This window comes from Oncorhynchus mykiss, chromosome 1 (genome assembly GCF_013265735.2).
Source record: "Oncorhynchus mykiss isolate Arlee chromosome 1, USDA_OmykA_1.1, whole genome shotgun sequence".
Lineage (NCBI taxonomy): Eukaryota > Metazoa > Chordata > Actinopteri > Salmoniformes > Salmonidae > Oncorhynchus > Oncorhynchus mykiss.
The window spans coordinates 26,869,546-26,894,286 of NC_048565.1; the positions used below are offsets into that span (position 1 = coordinate 26,869,546).

General features: G+C 44.6%; 1 pseudogene; it reads left to right on the forward strand.

The window, feature by feature from the left end:
• Window positions 1–244: 244 nt before the first annotated feature.
• LOC110532115 overlaps window positions 245–24,741 on the forward strand; it is a 30,767-nt pseudogene continuing 6,270 nt past the window's right edge.

The following is a 24,741-nucleotide window of genomic DNA, read 5'->3' on the forward strand; positions in this document are numbered from 1 at the left end:
CCATGCTGTTTGTTGTCTTTGAAGAATGAAATAAACAGTTGGATCAATCTGACGAAAGGAAAACAGTAGCTGCCGTTGTATAGTTCTGTGTGTCAGAGGCGTAGTTCCGGGTTTTATTGGTTAGCTCCGGTGCCGAAAGCATCACTCCACCACACTGACATAAACATTCACTATCAAATAACTGGCATCGTTTAAAATAAAATAAAATAAACATGATTTAAGCATTTTAGTTGAAACCGGGGGAATGGAAGGGAGGATTGAGTTGGAAGTAGCAGTACTACTGTTTAAGAGAGAGATCCAACATCGGTCTATGGAAGAAGAGGATCCTAACGGGCAGCATGGCGTCTCGCTGGGGACCGCAGCACGCCCCGGGGCCCAACAACTTGCCAAACTGTACTCTCCTGGTAAGACAATGTGCTGAGTAGACACTAAACCTCGCTAAGATTAGGACTGTCACCCGACCACGTGCACCGAGCTACTGATTTTTTATCTATTTATTTATTTCACCTTTATTTAACCAGGTAGGCCAGTTGAGAACCAGTTCTCATTTGCAACTGCGACCTGGCCAAGATAAAGCGTAGCAATTCGACACATACAACAACACAGAGTTACACATGGAATAAACCAAACATACAGTCAATAATACAAAAGAAAACAAAAAGTCTATATACAGTGAGTGCAAATGAGGTAAGTTAAGGAGATAAATAGGCCATGGTGGCGAAGTAATTACAATATAGCAATTAAACACTGGAATGGTAGATGGGCAGAAGATGAATGTGCAGGTAGAGATACTGGGGTGCAAAGGAGCAAAATAAATAAATAAATAAATACCAGTATGGGGATGAGGTAGATAGATAGATGGGCTGTTTACAGATGGGCTATGTACAGGTGCAGTGATCTGTAAGCTGCTCTGACAGCTGGTGCTTAAAGCTAGTGAGGTAGATGTGAGTCTCCAGCTTCAGAGATTTTTGCAATTCGTTCCAGTCATGGGCAGCAGAGAACTGTAAGGAAAGACGACCAAAGGAGGAATTGGCTTTGGGGGTGACCAGTGAGATATACCTGCTGGAGCGCGTGCTACGAGTGGATTCTGCTATGGTGACCAGTGAGCTGAGATGTGAGCTGATGATGCACCGAAGCTGTAATAGGCAGTGAGGGATGACATAAACACCGGTTATTGTACAGATGAAGTAGCCTAGCCATAACAATGTTTAACAATTGGGTGAAAGGGTAATATATTTTTGTCATAGAAGGAAGAGACAGCCATTTCCCTGAGTGTGTTTGTCTATTGTCAGGCAATAAACAAAGTATTTTAGACATATGCTGCTGCTACTGACAAATATTATGAATTACTGTAAAAGTGTGTATAGATGGATGGAGTGATGAGTGCATGATTAATAAGATAATGTAGTAATTAATGCAAGTTCTTTTTAATGGGGGATTGGAGATGGCCTTGTATTTTCTTTGGGCCAGATGTGATGCTGGTTCTCAGTTTATAACTCATCTCTTACTCTGCTTAGTATAGAAATGTGAGACAGCATTACTGAGAGAGGGAAGTGGAAATCTATTAGTATGTGACATTAGACCACACATTGGCCTGGAAGTAACAAATAACCACATCTCAGTACCCTACATCATCGCAGGTGTTCACAAGAACATTGATTCCATTCCATGATCTCCTTTAATGGTCTCTGAGAGGTTACTACTGTATCCATCTGTAGTGTTAATGAACTGACAGGGTAGACTGATGTTATTGTTACAGCACAGTGATGAAAGGGACATGATCTTGTAAAACCAGAGTCGCATGTTTGACTCTTTGAGTCCATGATTATGAATAATTATTATGAGGATTGTCCATACATTTAGGATCCAGAGATTTGGGCTCCAGGCTCCCAAGTGGCGCAGCACTCTAAGGCACCTCAGTGCTAGAGGAGTCACTACAGACTCTGGTTTGATTCCAAGCAGTATCACAACCAGCTGTGATTTGGAGACCCATAGGGCAGCGCACAATTGGCTCAGCGTTGTCCGGGTTTGGCTGGGGTAGGCCATCATTATAAATAAGAATTTGTTCTTAACTGACTTGCCTAGTTAAATAAAAATACAAAATAAATAATAAATCAATTATCCAAGTCACTAAATGGTTGGGTGGGTGAGTGAGCCATATACAGTGAGACAGAGTGAGAGAGAGACTGGGACAGTAGTAGAAGGAGGAGAGGTATGTCAGAGGTTTGTGGTCCATGGCAGCAGACCTAGCAGATGTGTTGAGGTGTAGGTGAAGAGTGATCGGAATGAGAGGGCTGTGTTTGTGGACATGTTGAGGCTTAGCGACAGGAAGGGACTGATGATGCTTTGGTAGGCTCAATGGAGGCTAAGGCTCATTACAGCAACCCCAGGGCAGGCAAACAGCTGGACGTATCTCTCTGCCATTTGTAGGTTTGACACGCACGGCTGACTGCTCTTTGAGCTTTTTATCCCACTTTACGGATTCTCCAGTAAGTAAAAAGGATTTTCGTATAATTTCTGTTTTCCTGATTACTTTCTCCAGTCGTGTTGGTCTGGACACAAGGGCACTGCCTTCAAGTGTGTGTGTGTGTGTGTGTTCTCACATTATTCCTGGTCATTTCCATGTAAAAGGACCAATGAGCACCAACATGTGAAATTCATAGGAACATGTCAAATTGGGTGTCAAATGAAAGCTAAGAGTCTATATTTGAATGGAAATTAGGGCATTTACATTTTTCACCAATCTTAAAAAATAGACCTATCAAATAGTCATAGTGGTTTTACTGATATCAAATGTATTGATTAATTATTAGGTGGTTAAAACTCGAAATTCCTTCAGAACCCACAGTTGGGTTCATACAGTATGTTTGGACAGTACAGTAAAGAGGAGTATAGTTCAGTACAATAGAGTTTTTTTGTTTATTATTTATTACTCCTTTTTCTCCTCAATTGGTAGTTACAGTCTTGTCCCATCCGGATTCGGGAGAGGCTAAGGTCAAGAGCCATGCATCCTCCGAAACACGACCCCACCAAGCCACACTGCACACCTGTTTGCTTAACCAGGAAGCCAGCCACACTAATGTGTCAGAGAAAACGCTGTACAGCTGGTGACTGAAGCCAGTGTGCATGCACCTGGCCACCACAAGGAGTTGCTAGACATGGACATCTCAGTTGACCAAACCCTCCCCTAACCCAGACGACACTGGGCTAATTGTTCACCTCTTCATAAGTCTGCTGGTCACAGCCAGCTGCGACACAGCCCAGGATCGAACCCGGATCTGTAATGACACCTCTAGCACCGATCAGTGCTTTAGACCGCTGCACCACTCGGGAGGCCCAGAAAAGCACACTAGATTTAAGTCAACTATAATGTACTATATTCTACTCTGTACTGCACTATTGTGAGGGAAAAATGTGTTCACCTTATTTCTTGGATATCTAACTTAACAAACAGTAAGATATTTCTGTCCTGCTAATGCTGTGTTTTAAGGTCTCCACTCTAGCACTCCTGCAGCTAGTCTGGGTGTTGAGGACATGGGTTCTACTAGAAATAGTTTTAAGCTGACAATTGATTTGTGTTGGTGATAAAAACCTAAAAGCTAGCATTCTATAGACAAGATGTGGTGTGTGTGACTCGAGATAGAGAGAGCCTGGAAGAGTTGAGAACAATGCCTTATTGTCTCATCTTGGGATGAGGAAACTAAGCAAAAGACCATCTGTGTAGACAACCAAGGTGGATTATGGGAAGGTTAGAAATAACTGACTAAGCAATCTTGGTATCAGCTATAGAAAAACTGTGCATCGTCAGTAAAGGCTAGACTCTCAGCCTAACAGTCAATCAAGACTGGTGGGCTGACGGTCTCATTATTTCAATAATTCATCGATATTAAATAAAGAGGATTGTTTGAAGAAAAGACCAAGTCTCTCTCAGTACTGAATTTCCACGACACTATATTCTACATTACCGTACTGTACTGTACTCTACTTTACTGAACTCTGCTGTACCGTACTGAACTCTACTCTACTGAGCTCTACTGTGCTGTAATTTGATGGCCAAACTTGTGAAACGTAGACGTCTATGATTGGTTCAGATTTGGTCCGGACCAAATACATTTGGTCTTGTTTGGGGGCAGAGCTCCCATAACAGTGTAAGCCCTATCTAAGCTATATGGAATTGTTTTAAGAAGGTCATACCAAGGATAATTTAGCTATTTGATTTTGAGTTTTAAGACCTCTTGAAGTATGAAAAAAAATATTAAAAAAATATTTTGGGCCTTACTGCTATTAGCCCATACAAATGCATTGAATAACAGATTCACTACATAGAACAACAGATAGTCCCCCCCAAAACTCTAAGGAAGTTTGTTCTGAAGTGTCTGTCCTACACAAAATATACATAATTATGTGGACTCTTGAGCAGTAAAAAACACGTTCTCTGGAGTGATGAATCACGCTTCACCATCTGGCAGTCCGACAGACGGATCTGGGTTTGGTGGATGCCAGGAGAACGCTACCTGCCTGATTGCATAGTGCCAAATGTAAAGTTTGGTGGAAGAGGAATAATGGTCTGGGGCTGTTTTTCATGGTTTGGGCTAGGCCCCTTAGTTCCCCTTAGCCCCTTAGCCCCTTAATCTTAATTCAGAGCAGATATTTTACATATAAAACTGAGGGAGATTTTACTGAAATTCTGCCGCTAGCATGGAATTGCCCTCCTCGAGATCTAGTTTCCCTCGTTGTAAGTGGTCTAGACTGTGATAGTAATCTTTTCCCTTGTCCACGTCTGAGGCCTGTTCCTGTGACTCACTTCTTCAACTTCTTCCATTTATAGATACTAAAGGTGTGGTTACAGTCAGATAGACTGACCAACAAGCCACTACACATAGTTCACACGGGCTCCCGAGTGGCGCAGCAGTCTAACGCACTGCATTTCAGTGCTACAGACCCTGGTTCGATCCCAGGCTGTATCACAACCGGCCGGGATCGGAAGTCACATACGGCGGCGCACAATTGGCTCAGCGTTGTCTGGGTTAGGGGAGGGTTTGGCCGGGGTAGGCTGTCATTGTAAAATAAGAATTAGTTTTTGCCTAGTTAAATAAAGGTTCAATAAAAAAAAAAGACAAAATAAAGTAGGTTAGATAGAAGGACCTCATTTGAAATGTGGAAGGGGCTCTCAGAGAATTCATGGTTAGACACTGAATTGCCTGAGAGTCACAGGATTGTGATAGAGCTGATATAATTAAAGATGGACTTTGATAACTAACTCTGACTTGTGTTGTGGTTTGCTCCCATGATTTGGTAAATAGAGGAAATTTCCACCACACTACCTATTCTTATCCCTCACATGTTTTCGTGTAACAGACAGTTAGATGGACACGTTAAGTACAGTAACCACGTAGCTATCACTGAACTGACCCTCTGTAAAGGTAAATCTATAAGAGTAAATCTCATATTCTCTTACTGTCCTGTAGGTCAGTTTGTCAGCATGCAGTTGACCTCTGGACATTGGAGGAAGATCCAGCCCACCCGAGACAGTGAAGAAAAATAATCTTATCGTCAACAGAAAATTTTCATAACAAGTCTGGTCGTGACTTTGTTACCAAAACAACATCAGAAATGTCTCTCATCAAGGATTTATGAAGGTGACCTGAGGTGACTTGGATTCCATAAAGATAAAATACAAGAGCTCTTTCTACACTAGCGAAGAGCTCTATTAGCGAAGCACATACACACTTATTATAAACCTTTATAAAAAAAATACTCTGACCTAAGACTTATAGACAGCTGTGAGACTGAGAAAAAGAGCTGTGGAGGGTGAGGACAGAGAGTGTGTTATCCAGTGCCTCTCCATAGCTGGCACAGGGCCATGCGTTTGTGTTGCAGCTCAGGAGTCAAATCAAATCAAATCAAATGTATTTATACAGCCCTTCGTACATCAGCTGATATCTCAAAGTGCTGTACAGAAACCCAGCCTAAAACCCCAAACAGCAAGCAATGCAGGTGTAGAAGCACGGTGGCTAGGAAAAACTCCCTAGAAAAGCCAAAACCTAGGAAGAAACCTAGAGAGGAAGCAGGCTATGTGGGGTGGCCAGTCCTCTTCTGGCTGTGCCGGGTGGAGATTATAACAGAACATGGCCAAGATGTTCAAATGTTCATAAATGACCAGCATGGTCAAATAATAATAAGGCAGAACAGTTGAAACTGGAGCAGCAGCACGGCCAGGTGGACTGGGGACAGCAAGGAGTCATCATGTCAGGTAGTCCTGAGGCATGGTCCTAGGGCTAAGGTCCTCTGAGAGAGAGAAAGAAAGAGATAAAGAGAGAATTAGAGAGAGCACACTTAAATTCACACAGGACACCGAATAGGACAGGAGAAGTACTCCAGATATAACAAACTGACCCCAGCCCCCCGACACATAAACGACTGCAGCATAAATACTGGAGGCTGAGACAGGAGGGGTTAGAAGACACTGTGGCCCCATCCGAGGACACCCCCAGACAGGGCCAAACAGGAAGGATATAACCCCACCCACTTTGCCAAAGCACAGCCCCCACACACTAGAGGGATATCTTCAACCACCAACTTACCATCCTGAGACAAGGCTGAGTATAGCCCACAAAGATCTCCACCACGGCAAAACCCAAGGGGGGGGGGGGGAGATCACATCAATGACTCAACCCACTCAGGTGACGCACCCTTCCCAGGGACGGTATGAGGGAGCCCCAGTAAGCCAGTGACTCAGCCCCTGTAATAGGGTTAGAGGCAGAGAATCCCAGTGGAAAGAGGGGAACCGGCCAGGCAGAGACAGCAAGGGCGGTTCGTTGCTCCAGAGCCTTTCCGTTCACCTTCCCACTCCTGGGCCATACTACACTCAATCATATGACCCACTGAAGAGATGAGTCTTCAGTAAAGACTTAAAGGTTGAGACTGAGTTTGCGTCTCTGACATGGGTAGGCAGACCGTTCCATAAAAATGGAGCTCTATAGGAGAAAGCCCTGCCTCCAGCTGTTTGCTTAGAAATTCTAGGGACAATTAGGAGGCCTGCGTCTTGTGACCGTGTAGGTATGTACGGCAGGACCAAATCAGAGAGATAGGTAGGAGCAAGCCCATGTAATGCTTTGTAGGTTAGCAGTAAAACCTTGAAATCAGCCCTTGCTTTGACAGGAAGCCAGTGTAGGGAGGCTAGCACTGGAGTAATATGATCACATTTTTTGGTTCTAGTCAGGATTCTAGCAGCCGTATTTAGCACTAACTGAAGTTTATTTAGTGCTTTATCCGGGTAGCCGGAAAGTAGAGCATTGCAGTAGTCTAACCTAGAAGTGACAAAAGCATGGATTAATTTTTCAGCATCATTTCTGGACAGAAAGTTTCTGATTTTTGCAATGTTACGTAGATGGAAAAAAGCTGTCCTTGAAATGGTCTTGATATGTTCTTCAAAAGAGAGATCAGGGTCCAGAGTAACGCAGAGGTCCTTCACAGTTTTATTTGAGACGACTGTACAACCATTAAGATTAATTGTCAGATTCAACAGAAGATCTCTTTGTTTCTTGGGACCTAGAACAAGCATCTCTGTTTTGTCCGAGTTTAAAAGTAGAAAGTTTGCAGCCATCCACTTCCTTATGTCTGAAACACATGCTTCTAGCGAGGGCAATTTTGGGGCTTCACCATGTTTCATTGAAACCAGACTGAAGCATTTTGTATACATTGTTTGTCTTCAGGAAGGCAGTGAGTTGCTGCGCAACAGCCTTTTCTAAAATTTTTGAGAGGAATGGAAGATTCGATATAGGCCGATAGTTTTTTTATATTTTCTGGGTCAAGGTTTGGCTTTTTCAAGAAAGGCTTTATTACTGCCACTTTTAGTGAGTTTGGTACACATCCGGTGGATAGAGAGCCGTTTATTATGTTCAATATAAAAGGGCCAAGCACAGGAAGCAGCTCTTTCAGTAGTTTAGTTGGAATAGGGTCCAGTATGCAGCTTGAAGGTTTAGAGGCCATGATTATTTTCATCATTGTGTCAAGAGATATAGTACTAAAACACTTGAGCGTCTCTCTTGATCCTAGGTCCTGGCAGAGTTGTGCAGACTCAGGACAACTGAGCTTTGAAGGAATACGCAGATCTAAAGAGGAGTCCGTAATTTGCTTTCTAATAATCATGATCTTTTCCTCAAAGAAGTTCATGAATTTATCACTGCTAAAGTGAAAGCCATCCTCTCTTGGGGAATGCTGCTTTTTAGTTAGCTTTGCGACAGTATCAAAAAGGAATTTCGGACTGTTCTTATTTTCCTCAATTAAGTTAGAAAAATAGGATGATCGAGCAGCAGTAAGGGCTCTTCGGTACTGCACGGTACTGTCTTTCCAAGCTAGTCGGAAGACTTTCAGTTTGGTGTGGCGCCATTTCCGTTCGAATTTTCTGGAAGCTTGCTTCAGAGCTCGGGTATTTTCTGTGTACCAGGGAGCTAGTTTCTTATGAGAAATGTTTTTAGTTTTTAGGGGTGCAACTGCATCTAGGGTATTGCGCAAGGTTAAATTGAGTTCCTCAGTTAGGTGGTTAATTGATTTTTGTCCTCTGGCGTCCTTGGGTAGACAGAGGGAATCTGGAAGGACATCAAGGAATCTTTGTGTTGTCTGTGAATTTATAGCACGACTTTTGATTTTCCTTGGTTGTGGTCTGAGCAGATTATTTGTTGCAATTGCAAACGTAATAAAATGGTGGTCCGATAGTCCAGGATTATGAGGAAAAACATTAAGATCCACAACATTTATTCCATGGGACAAAACTAGGTCCAGAGTATGACTGTGACAGTGAGTGGGTCCAGAGACATGTTGGACAAAACCCACTGAGTCGATGATGGCTCCGAAAGCCTTTTGGAGTGGGTCTGTGGACTTTTCCATGTGAATATTAAAGTCACCTAAGATTAGAATATTACAGTGCCTTGCGAAAGTATTCGGCCCCCTTGAACTTTGCGACCTTTTGCCACATTTCAGGCTTCAAACATAAAGATATAAAACTGTATTTTTCTATGAAGAATCAACAACAAGTGGGACACAATCATGAAGTGGAACGACATTTATTGGATACTTCAAACTTTTTTAACAAATCAAAAACTGAAAAATTGGGCGTGCAAAATTATTCAGCCCCTTTACTTTCAGTGCAGCAAACTCTCTCCAGAAGTTCAGTGAGGATCTCTGAATGATCCAATGTTGACCTAAATGACTAATGATGATAAATACAATCCACCTGTGTGTAATCAAGTCTCCGTATAAATGCACCTGCACTGTGATAGTCTCAGAGGTCCGTTAAAAGCGCAGAGAGCATCATGAAGAACAAGGAACACACCAGGCAGGTCCGAGATACTGTTGTGAAGAAGTTTAAAGCCGGATTTGGATACAAAAAGATTTCCCAAGCTTTAAACATCCCAAGGAGCACTGTGCAAGCGATAATATTGAAATGGAAGGAGTATCAGACCACTGCAAATCTACCAAGACCTGGCCGTCCCTCTAAACTTTCAGCTCATACAAGGAGAAGACTGATCAGAGATGCAGCCAAGAGGCCCATGATCACTCTGGATGAACTGCAGAGATCTACAGCTGAGGTGGGAGACTCTGTCCATAGGACAACAATCAGTCATATATTGCACAAATCTGGCCTTTATGGAAGAGTGGCAAGAAGAAAGCCATTTCTTAAAGATATCCATAAAAAAGTGTTGTTTAAAGTTTGCCACAAGCCACCTGGGAGACACACCAAACATGTGGAAGAAGGTGCTCTGGTCAGATGAAACCAAAATTGAACTTTTTGGCAACAATGCAAAACGTTATGTTTGGCGTAAAAGCAACACAGCTCATCACCCTGAACCCACTGTCAAACATGGTGGTGGCAGCATCATGGTTTGGGCCTGCTTTTCTTCAGCAGGGACAGGGAAGATTGTTAAAATTGATGGGAAGATGGATGGAGCCAAATACAGGACCATTCTGGAAGAAAACCTGATGGAGTCTGCAAAAGACCTGAGACTGGGACGGAGATTTGTCTTCCAACAAGACAATGATCCAAAACATAAAGCAAAATCTACAATGGAATGGTTCAAAAATAAACATATCCAGGTGTTAGAATGGCCAAGTCAAAGTCCAGACCTGAATCCAATCGAGAATCTGTGGAAAGAACTGAAAACTGCTGTTCACAAATGCTCTCCATCCAACCTCACTGAGCTCGAGCTGTTTTGCAAGGAGGAATGGGAAAAAATGTCAGTCTCTCGATGTGCAAAACTGATAGAGACATACCCCAAGCGACTTACAGCTGTATTCGCAGCAAAATGTGGCGCTACAAAATATTAACTTAAGGGGGCTGAATAATTTTGCACGCCCAATATTTCAGTTTTTGATTTGTTAAAAAAGTTTGAAATATCCAATAAATGTCGTTCCACTTCATGATTGTGTCCCACTTGTTGTTGATTCTTCACAAAAAAATACAGTTTTATATCTTTATGTTTGAAGCCTGAAATGTGGCAAAAGGTCTCAAAGTTCAAGGGGGCCGAATACTTTCGCAAGGCACTGTATCTGCTATGACTACAAGGTCTACGACTAAACAGTAGCTATAAAAAGTGATTGAGTAGGCTGCATAGATTTCATGACTAGAAGCTCAAAAGACGAAAACGTCTTTTTTTTTTTGTAAATTGAAATTTGCTATTGTAAATGTTAGCAACACCTCCGCCTTTGCGGGATGCACGGGGGATATGGTCACTAGTGTAGCCAGGAGGTGAAGCCTCATTTAACACAGTAAATTCATCAGGCTTAAGCCATGTTTCAGTCAGGCCAATCACATCAAGATTATGCTCAGTGATTAGTTCATTGACTATAATTGCCTTTGAAGTAAGGGATCTAACATTAAGTAGCCCTATTTTGAGATGTGAGGTATCATGATCTCTTTCAATAATGACAGGAATGGAGGAGGTCTTTATCCTAGTGAGATTGCTAAGGCGAACACCGCCATGTTTAGTTCTGCCCAACCTAGGTCGAGGCACAGACACGGTCTCAATGGTGATAGCTGAGCTGACTACACTGACTGTGCTAGTGGCAGACTCCACTATGCTGGCAGGCTGGCTAACAGCCTGCTGCCTGGCCTGCACCCTATTTCATTGTAGGTCACAACTCACAGGGGTCACAACTCACAGGGGTCACAACTCACAGGCTGCTCTATGGCTGCTCTACGGCATTACACCAGACACTGCCCTCCCACTTCATTCTGACTGAACCTAACACCCTGCCAACCTGAATCACAGAACCTTACACTAGCTCAACCCAGCCCAGCAATACAGAACCTTACACTAGCCCAACCCAACCCAGCCCAGCAATACAGAACCTTACACTAGCCCAACCCAACCCAGCCCAGCAATACATAACCTTACACTAGCCCAACCCAACCCAGCCCAGGAATACCACACCTCAATAGCAACACATAATTTGACACCGTCCTACCACAGCCCAGTTCAGCCCAGCATCACAGAACCTTACCCAGCCCAGCCATGTGGAACCGCAGACTGAATGAGGCAGAGCCCACTAGCCCAGTGCTGCCCCCTGTCTGTGAGCAGAGCTCATCCTCACCCGGAGCTCCTCCCTCCACCTCCATCACCTCCATTAGAGAGATGAACCTGCTTTACTCTGGCAGAGGTGCTGAATTATTGAAGCCCCTCACCAGACACACTCTGTCAGGCTGACCTCACCCCAGGTGTCGAATGGCTCTGAACTCCTGACCGCAAGGTCATGAAAGCGGATTTCAGTGCGCTGGCCGTGACTCACCCGAACTCTGTGTCTGACCCGGGTCGGCCTGGGCCAGCCCGGGCCTGTGGACCAACGGTTTCAGGCAGTCGGAAGAAGACAGGAGACATGCATTAAACAAGACCAGGCCATTTGTTAGAGGCTGTGTGCTACTGTAAACCTGACTACACTCGCATTCCTGCATGTGCACTGGCTGCTGTAAAAGCCAAGTAGACCTGTGGTGGGAGAGATAGAGAGAGGCCGAGAGACAGGAATATATAAGCAGAGAGAGAGAGAGAGAGAGAGAGAGAGAGAGAGAGAGAGAGAGAGAGAGAGAGAGAGAGAGGAGAGCAAAGAGGATAAGAAATAGGCTACCTGCCATTGCCCCTGCTGAGCTCCTCAATTATACACACACCAGGGCAGCTAAATACATTAGGCTGAATGCACAGTCGCAAACACACACACACACACACACACACACACACACACACACACACACACACACACACACACACACACACACACACACACACACACACACACACACACACACACACACACACACACACACACACACAGGTTCTGCCAAATACATTAGGGCAAAGCCTGTTATTAATATTTGATAGAACTCTCCTTCGGTCCCCTGTATTGTCTGGTGACTTTGCTATAGTAAGGATGGAGGCAGTGGGAACCTGGTCTAATTACTGTTATTAAATATAATATTTCCCTCCCCAGGAGTAACTCAATCAGTATGCAGCTGAACTTGGAAATGGGTTGGGAATGTTAGAATTTTTATAGCTCAGTCTACTCAGATAACTCATAGAATTGAGTTAATGTAAATGCAGTCTTAAAGACCTTCTCTATAGAGCTCATCGTTCAAGTGAGGAGCAATAGAGAATTATTTTCAAAATCCTCTCATCATAGAGCCAAACGATCTGAAATTAGTATAGAGCACACTTTCCATCTAGCAATATGTATGAATGTGTGTGCATCCGTGTGTGTGTGTGTGTGTGTGTGTGTGTGTGTGTGTGTGTGTGTGTGTGTGTGTGTGTGTGTGTGTGTGTGTGTGTGTGTGTGTGTGTGTGTGTGTGTGTGTGTGTACTGTGTGTGCTGTGTGTGTGTGTGTACTGTCTGTGTGTGTGTGTGTGTGTGTGCGTGTGTGTGTGTGTGTGTGTGTGTGTGTGTGTGTGTGTACTGTGTGTACTGTGTGTACTGTGTGTGTGTGCATGTGTATTGTGTGTGTGTCTGTACTATGTGTGTGTGTGTACTGTCTATGTTTGTGTGTGTACTGTGTGTGTGTGTGTGTTTGTGTGTGTGCTGTGTGTGGGTGCATGTGTATTGTGTGTGTGTGCGTGTGTGTCTGTACTATATGTGTGTGTGTACTGTCTGTGTTTGTGTGTGTACTGTGTGTGTGTGTGTACTGTGTGTATCTGTGTACTGTGTGTGTGTACTGTCTGTGTTTGTGTGTGTATGTGTGTGTGTGTGTGCGACATTGTATTGTATCTCTCGGGCATCCTACTCATCTGCGGCCCTCATCAGGATCTGTCGACATCCCCCACACACCGCGGGATCTGTCCATCCTCCTTTCTCTCCATGTCCACTGGGGAAAGAGGATGGAGCCTGGAGCCAGGCCTAGATACCGCTCACTTCGGGCCGTGTGTGTGTGTGTGTGCGTGTGCACGTGTATGTTCGTTCATTGGTGTTTGTTTCATTCATTCGTTTCGTTCCATTGTGTTGGTGTGCAGTCATTGAATCTGTCTCATTTGTCCCATTCATTTCTTTGTTGCAGTTCTGTCCATGGGGTAATGTATGTATTAAGTTTGTCTGGCAGGATTGGATTCTCTGTGTTTGGTGCTTAGTGTGTGTATGTAGTGCTTAGAGAGTGTGTGTGTGTGTGTGTGTGTGTGTGTGTGTGTGTGTGTGTGTGTGTGTGTGTGTGTGTGTGTGTGTGTGTGTGTGTGTGTGGTGTGTTGTGTGTTTGTGTATGTGGTGTGTGTGTGTGTGTGTGTGTGTATGTGGTGTGTTGTGTGTTCATGTATGTGGTGTGTGTGTGTGTGTGTTTCGTGTCCCAGGATCAGACGTCTACTGAGAACAGATGAAAGGAACGAGGCCTGTGACTGATCTGTTGGTCCTGATCAGGGGAATTCTACCTCACTCTTTTTCTCTTTCTCTGCTTCTCTCAGTCTCTCCCACTCTAAGCATGTGACCCACTTTTACTACATCCCCCTCCACCCCTCCCAAAGTCCCATCTGAAGATAGGCCTACAGAGAACTGGCCAAGGGACAGAGAGACAGAGAGCAAGAAAGAATAGCAGAGAGGTGTCTATTCATAAAGAGAATTATGCATCTATCTACACTATTGTATGTCTAATGTTTTAGTAATTACCATGAATAAATGTTTGTAATTGTATTGTGAATGTGTGTGTGCGAACTTGCGTGTGTGTGTGTGTGCGTGTGTGTGTGCGTGTGTATGTTTGCGTTTGTGTCTGCGTGTGTGTGTGTGTGTGTTTGTGTGTGTGTGTGTCTGTGTGTGTGTGTGTGTGGGAGAGATAGGGAGAGAGAGAGAGAATGATGCTGTCATGGTATGTTGGCACCACAGACTCTGTCTTTGTGCTGTGAAAGGCAGCCATTCTGGGTGTGAGTTAGTTTTTGTCTGTGACTCTGGAGGAGGTGAGAGGCTGTCTTTCAAAGGGACTCTGTTCTGAGAACACAAGGCCTCAGAGTTTGGGACAACACGCTCAGGCGAGAGGGAAGAAAATATCCTTTTGTCCAGACCAGATAGAGGTGGAATACTGGGCAAGCTTTGAAGTGCTGTACAGAAAGCATGCAAATCATGAATCTATTTACACAGGACTTTGACTTACATAGGACAAGCAAGATGTTGACTACTTTGATAAGTAACTCGGGCTCTGCTCAATATTCACACAACGGCATAGTACATTCTTGCAGATTCACTGAAGACATCTGTACAGTAGACTGGGCCATGTACACGGAGGGCCTGTCATGGAAGAGGCAGATCACAACCACACCCAATTAGACCCACGTATCAGCAAGAATTATATCAAACCTGGTTTCCTGGTTCATGTATCTCCCAAAACATAATTGCACAGAGATCCATGTCACAAGCTACTCATAGTGCAAGATTCCTTGACTTGAGATGCTTAGAAATCCCTTCCTATGTCTGTGTGATGCGTCACTATGGCAGGAGAGATGGGGCCCGTTCTGCTGCTGCACTGTAAAGCGGAGCGGGAGGTAAACGGGTGAGATGGAGCGAGGGAGAGAGGAGAAGGCCATTAGCATTCACAGGGTGTTGTTTGGTGCTGGCGCCGTCCCTCTGCGCCGAATCAGGCGTCGTTGATTAATTTCAGCCTATTAGCACCCCCCCTTTCCTCATCTTCCGCCCCTCCCAGGTTAATTCCATGCCAGCGTGCAGAGTCGGGGGCTGCTGGTGTGAGCGATGGTAGAGGGGTTGCCAGGGAGCGTGTTGTTGTCAGGACTGTATTAATGAGCACACCACTCTGGTCCTATGGACAGGGGGACTGTGTTTCTGGCTGCGCGCAGTTGCTCTGTCGAGGCCTGGCCTAGTTTCTCCTCTCACCAGGGAGCAGGAGGATCCAAGGACTGACGCAGATCACCTGACAGCGGCCCCACTGCGCAACCCTGTGTGTGTGTGTGTGTGTGTGTGTGTGTGTGTGTGTGTGTGTGTGTGTGTGTGTGTGTGTGTGTGTGTGTGTGTGTGTGTGTGTGTGTGTGTGTGTGTGTGTGTGTGTGTAGTTAGGGGGTGTGTGATTGCTTGTGTTGATATGAAAGTGTGCTTGAGAGTGAATTTTTGTGCAGTGAATCTCTGGTGTCTGTCTCTCCTGTGTTATGACAGAGTGGTAGAAATGGTGTCATATTTAGTGTGGAGACAACAAAACGATGGTGTAACAGTTAACCTTGCTGTAAATGCTATGTCTAAAAATAGTCTGAGGCCAAAGTTTGTGTTACATAGAGTTGTCATTGGTCACTGCAATCAAAGAGGTACTCAGTGATTTATGTTCTGTATTATTAGATTACACCCCCCCCCCCTTGATAAAAGGTAGCATCTCTTACATTTTGAATCACATTCTGCAAGAATTACAGACCTTTGACAGGATCTTGCACACAGAGGAATTTCGTTAGCATGTGTTTGTATCAGTGGCTAGTAAGAAGTGAAGTCAGACAGTCGCTAAGTGGTAGAGGCCTGTCAGTCTCTGAGGTCATTCCTCTGCAGGAGCCTCTGCTGCCCCACACCTGTCCTCCACAGCTGGCACACCTGGCCTCGCTGCCATACAGAGCGTGCACACCTGGATGCTTCTCACTTGATTCATTTGTTTCATTTAAAGCAGCTCATAACAGCTAAGAGCACTCCAGTCTCCTCAATCAACACTACATGGCTAGGCTAGTACAGCGTAAACAGGTGCTGTGTGAGAGATGAGGGCGGCAGTACACAGGTGAAGGGTTGTGTGTGAACTCTCCTGTGATGATTGAGGACCAGTTCTATGTATTATGAGAGGGAGGTGTATTGGAATGGTTGGTTAACTTGCTTTAGTTGGGCCTGAGAGACCCTATTAAAACTTTCATCAATACCCCATAACCTCCTGGCACTCCAATCTACTCCTTTGGAAAAATCTAATGTCATTAAACTTTCAGATGGCTTGACTTCACTGTGGCACATGACGCCTTGCATCTGCAGAAAGGGAGATAGAAAGAAAAAAAGAAGAAGATCTGAATAGGGAGGAGAGAAAGAGATGTGGAAAGAGAGACACAAAGGTTAAAAGAAGGAAAAGAAGGGAAATAGAGAGGTAGAGTGAGAAGGAGAGGGTGAAGCAGAGGGGATCAGGCTGGTCTCAGTGGATGTGGTGATGACGTACTGTACAGTACAGTACAGTAGTGGCTGGCTCTAACTTAAGCAGCTCTGCACCGCTCCGTAGCCTGCTGAATTATTCACTAGCCCTCTAATCGGCTCTGTGCCTGCAGGGGCAGAGTGGCGACACGGTGGTCCTCCCGCCCGCCCGCCCATGTCCGGCCCACCGTCTCTCTCTTTCATCTGTCACAGCTGAACTGTGAGTTTAGAGCTGTGTCAGCGGTGCTCTGCACATGAGGGGTCACGACCCCAGTCTCGGCATACACTTGTCTTCATCGAACCGATTACCACTTAACATTGTGGATGATGGTTCGCACACACACTGTGACGGACACCCACAGATGTGGCGGCGCCCCCAGCATTTGACCCAATGACCCTACAGAGCTGAGAGTGGACGTTCTCCTGCTACCAGGGCTGACCTCACTCTGCTCATTAACACAGAAGATCACAGGTTACTCTACACTCTCTTCAGAATGTGGTCCTCAGCACTATTGTACAGTACAGAGGAAAGTGCAAATGTACGGTAGCTTTATTACTTTACCTGTGTCTCTGTAACTGTGTGACTCATATCGTGTGATCTGCTGTTTTCCTCAGGTAAGCGACTGCAGGAGTGGATCAGTGTGGTTCTGTGAGTCTCTCTCTTCATTATCAACCTCTCCTTCCTCCTCCTCAACTTCACCACTGTGCACATCTATCAAAATCACATCTATCAAAATCATAGTTATCCTCAAACATTTTCAGTTAACTGTTTGTAATGACCTTGAAATAGTTACAGGATGTCTCCCCCGAAAAATCTGTCCGATGTAATGGTAAAAGATTTGTGTCTTCTGTTTCCTCCTCTCTTCCATGCTCCCCACTCCAGTAATGGGGATAGTGATGGCAGACTTTGCCTCTGGTATGGTGCACTGGGGAGCAGACACCTGGAGCTCTGTGGACATCCACAGAAGGTAAGGGACAGAGTTTCGAGTTCAAGGTCCTTTCCAGACCTCAGACTCATCCTTTGACTCTTGAGAAGTATTCCAAATGACTACATATCAGTCATATGAGGGATTGTTAGGCAAAACAGAGGCTAAACCTAATACCATCCCATTCCCCAATGAGTTATATCAGTGAAGTCACACCCAGACTGTCTGTATACCTCTGCTTAGGACTGTGACGGTCTTGGAATTTTGGATGACGGTTATTTGTTTGTTATAATCGTTCTAATAGCATACTTTTTGTTTAAATCTTGTTTGCTACAACACCTTGCTGAAACAAGGAGCAACAAAGTTTCATCACGTTGTAAAGAGTCCATGTTGCCGCGGAAACAGACTCAACCGCACATAACGTGTCATCTGTTTTGAATGCCCAGCCGTCCAGTCGTCAGTCAGCTGTTCGTTCCAAAAAAACAAAATGAGTTTTGTCTCTCCTTATATTGTCTGTTAAATGTAAACCAGGCTTACTTTAACCTTGCTGCTTTTGGGTAAAGTACTGTATGTCTACCTGAACATGAAGGAGATTTTTAAAGTAGATAAATGAAGGCGGTTATTTTATTTCACAACGGTCTTCATCCATAACCGCGCCAGTGCTACTCTGTGGTTTTACAATCCACCACCCTGTACACCCAGTACACCCAGTACACCCAGTACACCCAGTACACCCACCATCCTGCTCCTGCGCTGAGCAGGCCACATCCAGCCACTCTCCCGCAGTCCTGTCCCACCTACATCCCAGTCGTGTGAAGGGCACAGCCATCCAGGGTTATTACCAATATAGTAGCACTGGGCTTTATTGGTCTGTAGTGGTTAATGCTCCCATGGCTACCCCAAGCAAAACGTCATTCTCTTCCCCAGGACATACCACTCCCTCACTGCCTGGACACCGTCAGCCAGCACCACAGCCACACCAGGCCACCCCCCACACTTTGCCCACCCCTGTGGGACCTGGGTTACAGCATCTGGGCTCCATATTTATGCATAAGCACAAATTGGTCATGCTACCCTCATCCAATTAGAGAAAAGGCAACTCTCACCTGTTCAATTAAATGGGCAGCTGGTGGATGTGATCATCTTTGAGTTGATGAATTGCTGGGTCTGTGTGTATTTCTGCTAATGATGGGCCTATTGTTCTGTTGTCAGGGATTAGGGGTCAGGGGGAGGAGATGGTGGGGAAGGGAGGGGGTCAGGTGGGATTGTGTATCAATAGGTGTCATAACATCAGTGATCGTCACAATGACTTCTGTTATGCATAATACATCATCTGAAGTATGGTTCTTGACTCAGTACTTGACTCAGTATCTAACTCAGTATTTGGTCTGCATTCAGACTTACAATTTCTATGACCTATGCACAGCTGTGTGGTGAAGCCAGGTGTAGTACTGAGACAGTACCACATTAGACTACACATGGACCATAGTCACTAGGAATATCCAAAAATATTGTAAAATAATATACAGTACCAGTCAAAAGTTTGGATACACCTACGTATTCAAGGCTTTTTCTTTATTTTTTATAATTTTCTACATTGTAGAATAATAGTGAAGACATGAAAACTGTGAAATAACACATGTGTTTTTCAACAGGACTCAACATACCTCCAGGCTTTGTAAGGGCTATTTCACCAAGAAGTAGAGTGATGGGGTGCTGCATCAGATGACCTGGCCTCCACAATCACCCGACTTCAACCCAGTTGAGATGGTTTGGGATGGGTTGGACCACAGAGTGAAGGAAAAGCAGCCAACAAGTGCTCAGCATATGTGGGAACTCCTTCAAGACTGTTGGAAAAGGATTCCAGGTGAAGCTGGTTGAGATAATGCCAAGAGTGTGCAAAGCTGTCATCAAGGCAAAGGGTGGATACTTTTAAGAATCTCAAATCTCAAATATATTACATTTGTTTAACACTTTTTTGGTTATTACATTATTCCATATGTGTTTTTTCACAGTTTTCATGTCTTTACTATTATTCTGCAATGCAGAAAATAGTTTTTAAAAAGAAAGAAAATCTTGAATGAGTTGGTGTGTCCAAACTTTTGACTGGTACTGTACATTCTGAACACCTGGATCATGGGTGTTGAAAGGGTTCACTGAAACAAAAAGGAATTGGGAAATAGCCCAAATGTTGGACAGTGGTCTACATGTTGGCTGCTGTATGTTACTGTACTGCAACAAATGCCTTGTGTTCTCCTCCTGTAGTATATCCTTCATACATACCTGTGCCCTGGTGAGGGGGCCATTCTACTGTACCAGAGCAGCGTGCCTGCCCCCTGTGACTCCAGTCAAGGGGCCCAGGCCTGCTGCCTTCTTTCATCAGCAGCCTGTCTGGTCGGAGCTTCAGAGCGGCCCAGCCTGCCACACGCTGCGCAGTGGTTACTGCTCTGACTCTGCAACATATCTGCTACTCGCTGTCAATCCTATTGCTGTCTTGCATAATTAGGATTTGCCACCTTGGGACGATCAGGCTTCAAAAAGAGCGGGGTAACTGACAGACATCTTGAAAGGAGTGTTTTAAGACCCTTAACCAGCAGATTAAAGGATACAATTAGCGGATAGATACGCCATTTTGTACCGAGGTTCAAACAGAAGATGTTCACTTGAGGGAGAATTATTATTGAGACTAATTAGAGGAGAAAACTCTAATTGAACATCTTAAACCTGTTCAGTCCGTAGTCGAGGGTGAAGGGAGAGGAAATGTCCTTTCGATGGCGGGTTTGCCAGGACGATGGTAGATGTGATTCTTGATTAATGAAAGGCGGGCAAGGCAGGCCGTTAAACGATGTGGGATTAGTGTTGATGTGGCTTGGGGCGGCTGCAGTGTGCAGAGGAGTCCACACACCCGCTCTGTGTGCCATCTGGGGCTTAGTGCTCCTTTAATCTAGCTGACAGACCGGGAGAAGAGAACTAGAGGAACGGAAAGGAAGATAATTGTCTAAATATAAACAGATAGTTTCCCTTGCTCCAGCAGAGCATCTCCATGCGTCCTCAGATATACATGTGATTGAGTTCTTCCCACAAACACAGGATAATGACTTTTTACCGTCAGTGACACGCTATGGTAATGTAGTGCCAAACGATTCCTCTTTCTATATGGGAAATAAATTACCTTCCTTGTGTATTTTCTCTTTGTGATTATGCGATTCTCTCGCTCAGTCCCTTTCATTTGTGACACCCGCGCCGTCACAGGCAGGTGTCTGTCTCAGCGCAGGCGGGTTGTGAATGACGAGCACCGCTGTTCCAAGGTTTATTATGATGCTGGATCAGAGCCGTGGGGCCGTGCGGTTTTATGGCAGGTTATCTATCTGTTCTTTAATGTGTTGTGTGATGGAGAGATTTCTCCTCCAGCTATCATGTACGCTCCTCTATGGGGCCATGGATCATGAGTTAAACTGCGAGACCAACTCCAACCTCTCACCCTTTGGAGGTGGAACACATGTTATCATGCATGTCTTGCTGCAGGGTTGTCAGGAAGTTCAGAATCCAGTTGCAGAGGAAGGTGTTCAGTCCCAGGTTCCTGAGCTACAGACCAGGTCAGAGATAGGTTGTAAATGTAAGTGAAGACACTTGCCAGCTGGTCAGCACCTGGTATTCCCTGGCACACGTCCAAGTATTCTGTCTGGCCCCGTGAATGTTAACTTGTTTAAAGTTGACTCACACCGGAACAGCTGGTGCTCTCATGCATGGTTCAGTGTTGCTTTCCTTGAAGTGAGCATAGAAGACATTTAGCTTGTTTGGTAGGCTCGCGGCTGGGTTTCCCTCTGTAATCTGTGATAGTTTACAAGCTCTTCCATATCGTCGAGTGTCATTGATGCATTCCTGATTTGATGGCACGTCAGAGGTTGCAATGGGATTTTTCATAAGCGTCCAGATTAATGTCCCTATCCTTGAAAGTGGCAGCTCTACACAGCTCTAACTCAGTGCGGATGTTGTCTGTAATCCATGGCTTCTGGTTGGGGTACTTACAGTCACAGTGGGGACGACTTTGTCATGCACTTCATAAAAAAAGCCGATGACTGATGTGGTAAACTCCTTAATGTTATTGGATGAATCCTGGAACATATTCCAGTCTGTGCTAGCGAAACAGTCTTGTAGTTTAGCAACCGCTTTGTCAAACCACTTTCGTATTGAGTGTGTCACTGGTACATCCTGATTGAGTTTTTGTTTGTAAGCATGAATCAGGAGGATAGAGTTATGGTCTGATTTGCCAAAGGGAGGGCGATGGAGGGCGTTTCTGTGTGTGGAGTAGGGGTGGTCAAGAGTCTTGTGTGGAGAGAAATTATCATTAAATGATCATAATGATATTCCTCCTCTAACTACCTCCCCTCCTCTTCTACATTGTTTTATTTTTCTCCAGCCATTCATACGTCCTTTCCGGGAAAACCACATTGACCCCACAGCCATCACGCGACACAACTTCATTGAGACCAATGGGAACAACTGCATGCTCACAATACTGCCTCTGGCACATATGGCCTACAAGTTCCTGACGTACCAGCGAGGTGAGAGAGGGGATAGACTCACACAAACACACACACACACATACACTCGTGCATTACAATCTGAACAAGGTCTCATCCATAAATGATGTGTGTGTGACAACGCGGAGAGGAGCTGTAGACAGAGAGACACGGGCGCTCTCAGGCCATGACAGGGTGATGCATTTTACCAGAGACATGATGTCAGGGCTTCAGGGTGGCTCGGAGCAAACCAGAGATCACTGACCCTGTCATGAGTCGTGTCACAGTAAGAGGAGACAGGGAGGAGAGCGAAGGGCAGCGAAGCCTGGCGGGGTGACGGTGACATCCACACCTGTCATGTCTGTTGCTCGCTGAGGGTCAGGGGTTCAGGGTGAGAGTGGAGAGGGGAACATGGGCATAGCGTGAGAGTGGAGCCAAGCAGAAACCAGACCACAGCTATCTAGGTTGTCTAGTCAATCTCACCAACACTGGTTCTCCAAAATACTGTATGCTGACAATGCTGTACTGTTTCATACTTGCAAGTGAATATCTTAAATAAAGTAGTTTTTTACTCACTGTCGTGAAGTGAAGATGCTTCAGACGTATACTGGAAAACATTGAAACTACCTTGTCATTTACAATGAAAGTCACATTTATCTCTCTGAACAACAACTGCCTCTCTTCCCTCTTTCTCTTTCATCTCTCTCTCCACCCCTTCTATTTCTCTCCCTCTCTCTTTCTCTCTTCCCCTCTTTCTCTCTCACTCTCTCTTTCTCTCTCTCGCTACCTTGCGTCCTCTCTTCATCTCTCTCTCTCTCTCTCTCTCTCTCTCTCTCTCTCTCTCTCTCTCTCTCTCTCGCTCTCTCCCTCTCTCTCTCTCTCTCTATCACTCTCTCTCTCTCTCTCTCTCTCTCTCTCTGGAGTGCTTTGTGTTTGCGCTGGCAGTCTGTCACATTGACCAATCAGATCTATAAGTGGTCTCACTCCGACTTTGGTCTTCCCTGCTGGGTGATGCTACTGCAGGACTGTCACCTGGTGTTATCCCAGAAACACCACCGCCTCCACCAGACTTACTACTGCATCACAACAGGTACTATATGCTATTGTGCTGATGTATACCACTCACTGCTCTCACTTCAGGTACTATACACTACTCTATATATTATCTAAGAGGTACTATAAACTTACTCTATATATTACCTAAGAGGTATTATACACTACCCTGTATATTATCTAAGAGGTACTATACACTACTCTGTATATTACCTGAGGTATTATACACTACCCTGTATTTTACATAAGAGGTACTATACACTACCCTGTATATTACCTAAGAGATATTATACACTACCATGTATAGTACCTAAGAGGTATTATACACTACCCTGTATATTACCTAAGAGGTATTATACACTACCCTGTATATTACCTAAGAGGTATTATACACTACCCTGTATATTACCTAAGAGGTACCATACACTACCCTGTATATTACCTAAGAGTTATTATACACTACCCTGTATTTTACATAAGAGGTACTATACACTACCCTGTATATTATCTAAGAGGTATTATACACTACCCTGTATATTACGATAGAGGTACTATACACTACCCTGTATATTATCTAAGAGGTACTATACACTACCCTGTATATTACGTAAGAGGTACTATACACTACTCTATATATTATCTAAGAGGTACTATACACTACCCTGTATATTATCTAAAAGGTACTATACACTACCCTGTATACTACGTAAGAGGTACTATACACTACTCTATATATTATCTAAGAGGTACTATACACTAACCTGTATATTATCTAAGAGGTATTATACACTACCCTGTATATTATCTAAGAGGTACTATACACTACTCTGTATATTACCTAAGAGGTATTATACACTACCCTGTATATTACCTAAGAGGTACCATACACTACCCTGTATATTACCTAAGAGGTACCATACACTACCCTGTATATTACCTAAGTGTCACACCCTGGTCAAAGTATTTTGTGTTTATCTTTATTTATTTTACTTCCGGTTACTAGTCCAACGCTCTAACCACTAGGCTACCCTGCCGCCCCAATGAGGAATTAGGATAGTTTTCTTTTTAGACCAGAGGAAAGAGTTCCTCATACTGGCCCATTAACATCACGTCCAGCAGCATCTGATCCCCCATCCAGGGACCTAGCTAAGTCTATGGCTGTCTGAAGTGGTTCTCAATCAGAGGCAGGTGTTTATCGTTGTCTCTGATTGGGAACCATATTTAGGCAGCCATATTCTTTGAGTTTGTCGTGGGTGATTGTCCTTAGTGTCCTGATGTCATTGTTCTGTGTTAGGTTACACAAGTATAGGCTGTTTTGGTTTTCGTTAAGTTTATTGTTTTGATAGTGTTTGTGTTTAGTGTGTTACTTCATTAAACATGGATTGCAATAGACACGCCGCATTTTGGTCCGACTCTCCTTCTCATCAAGAATACCGTTACAGAATCACCCACCACAAAGGGACCAAGCAGCGTGTCAACAGGCAAGAACAGCCCAAAGTGGAGTACAGTATGGACTATACTTCTTGGGAGGAGATAGACAGGTGGGCGGTCGACCCAGGGAGAGTGCCGGAGCCCGCCTGGGATTCGATGGAGCAGTGCGCGGAAGGATATAGGAGAATGGAGTTTGCGAA